Raw genomic sequence first — 2779 nt, 5'->3', positions numbered from 1 at the left:
ATGAATCTTTAGCGCATCTGGCATGTAAATATCTTACGACGCCAGCTACAACAATGTCATGCGAACTCCTGTTCTCACTTTCAGCTGATATTGTAAACAAGAAGCAGGCAGCATTAGCTCCTGCAAATGTAAACAAACTTGTTTGTCTGTGCGATTGGCAGAACAAGTAGTAGGACTGAGTGGACTTGTAGGCTCTAAAGTTTTAAATTGTTCTATTTTTGAATGGTTATTTTTTGCACATAATTCTACATTTGTAAGGTCAACTTTCATGATAAAGAGATTGCACTACAGTACTTATCTGAGGTGAATTGAAAAATACTATTTCTTTTGTTTTTTTATAGTGCAAATAATAAATGTGAGCACTGTATACTTTGTATTCTGTGTTGTAATTGAAATCAATATATTTGAAAATGTAGAAAACATCCAAAACTGCTTAAATAAATGGTATTCTATTATTAACAGCGTGATTAATCGCCATTTTTTAAATTGCACCATTAATGATGATTTTTTTAATCGCGCAATTAATTTTTTTAAGCACTTGACAGCCCTAATAGCTACATACTTACCATGCCTAGGGCTGCAAACCTTTTTAAGGACCAGACTAACTATAAAGTAGTTTGCATGCCTAGGCACAAAGAATCACATTTGCAATAAGACATTTTAAACATGGCCATGTGCTCCAGTGTCAACTACACAGGTAAAATATGATTTTAGTGGACTCCATGCCTACAACCACAGACTAACAGCTTCTGAATGTTCATATCAAATCCTTATCAATTCTGCTTAAAATTGTTTACATGGGAATTAACTTCTAGTGCTAAGATGATGAATAAAGGAAAAATCATTCCTTTGACAAAGCATTTGTGAATCAGAAATTCATACGTGCAGATGGATATTACTATTTTAAAAACTATATTAATATAAAATTTATCTAATAAAGTACTTTTAACTCTCATGAAGAATCTAACAGATTATAGTGATGTCTGTTGAAAAATAATATTCCTTGCTGTGCAGGATGTACATGACTTTACAGAAAAGCGCTGCTTTCAGCCACCACACCTCAGGCAAGAGGAAGTGTATTTTTCTGCAGTTAATACTACCATACCAGATCAGACTGCAATTCCAGAAAGGAAAATCAAGCCTAAGTCATACCACTGCAACTCTGAAAAGTCTGATATATTAAAAATAAATGGTAAATATAAATCTCAATATCAGGGCTATTTCTCTGGAGTGCAAAGAAGGTATCAAAGTGTCAATATTACTTTCTAGTGACCCTCCACGTAACCCTTCTTTCTCTAGAGACAAGGGTCACAGTCTACTGAGCCATTTTTATCATAAGCCAGCAAGGGAGGTGAGGAGAAGTTATCCTTCCTTGCACAGTCTCTGTTGTCTCCCAGTCTCAGTGATTAATCAGGGGGCAAAGGTGGGGGGGGGGGGGGAAGAGCCCGGGCCCACCCTCTGCTCCAGGCTCCAGCCCAGGGACCCAAATAGTATCAGATATGGTAGCTGACCTTTTAGAAACATGACATGTACAATTCCCTGGGCTACTTCCCCCACAGCAGCTCTCACTTCCTCAAGCTCCACTTCACCCTTACCTCAGGGCCTCCTTCCTTGTACCTGATATGGTGTGTACTGCTCAATCTCTCCAACAGCACAACTTCCTTCCACAGCTCCTGACACGCACACCCACCTGACTGGCTGGGAGGCTTTTAACTAGTTTCAGCCAGCCCCTGATTGGCTTCAGGTGTCCCAATCAACCTAGCATTCCTCCCTGCCTTCTGGAAAGTTCTTAATTGGCCCCAGGTGTCTTAATTGACCTGGAGCAGCTTCCATTTCACTTAACTTGGCACCAGGGATTTGTTTAGCCTGGAGCTAATATATCTATCTCCCACTACTTTTCTATAACCATCTGGCCTTGCCCTGTCACACCACCAAAACACCCCCAGACTTGATGCCTCCCCTTCCTGATGTCTATGGGAAGGAGACAGACAGAGCTAGGATTCCAGATGCTCCAGCCAGATGAGAACAGCTGGGGAACCTTCCCACCAACTGGAAAGGAGGCACAGAAAGCCAAGATGCCCCCCAAAATCACACAGCCCTCCCCCTCTTGGGGACAGAAGGTAAGGGGTGGAGGAAATTTGGGGGCCTGGAGGTGAAGTGGGGAGATTGACGACCCTGAAAAAAACAGTGAAGAAGTTTTGGGGCTTCTGGGTAGAGGAGTCCAGGGGGAGGGGCAGCAAGCCAATAACTCCCCCAAAACCACAGTTCCTCCCCACACAGCTCATAAGGACAGAGGGTAAAGGGTTGGGGGGGGATTTGGGATGCTGGGGACCAGGATGGGTGGGGCAGAGGGGAAGTCACCCGGCTGTGGAGGAAGGGATACATCAGAGGGCCAGTATTTACTGGAAAACATGACACCAACCGCTCCTTCCCAGCTCCTGTCCTGTGGGGTCAGCTGGGCTTGGCCCCCCGCTCCAAGCATTACCTCCAGGGTCACAGCACCTGACTGGGATGGGGGGGGGGGGGGAGAAGGACGGGGGGGAGTGTGGAAGGAGAGGCATGTGATCTGGCACATGGGATTGCAGTACCACTCAAATTTGGCCCAGTCGCTCTCCTGTCATCATGAAGAGCAGCTCCGTGATCTTTTGATCCATTCTGGCAACCCAATTTTGGGTCATGACAAACACTGCACTGCAGCAAACCCTTGTTTGTTTAGTTTAAAATGGTTAAGAAATGCCTTGAGAGCATTGCTCTATGAAATTACATGTTAACTATACAG

Source organism: Lepidochelys kempii, chromosome 2, assembly GCF_965140285.1.
Source record: "Lepidochelys kempii isolate rLepKem1 chromosome 2, rLepKem1.hap1, whole genome shotgun sequence".
NCBI classification, from domain to species: domain Eukaryota; kingdom Metazoa; phylum Chordata; order Testudines; family Cheloniidae; genus Lepidochelys; species Lepidochelys kempii.
This window is presented reverse-complemented; position numbering follows the sequence as displayed.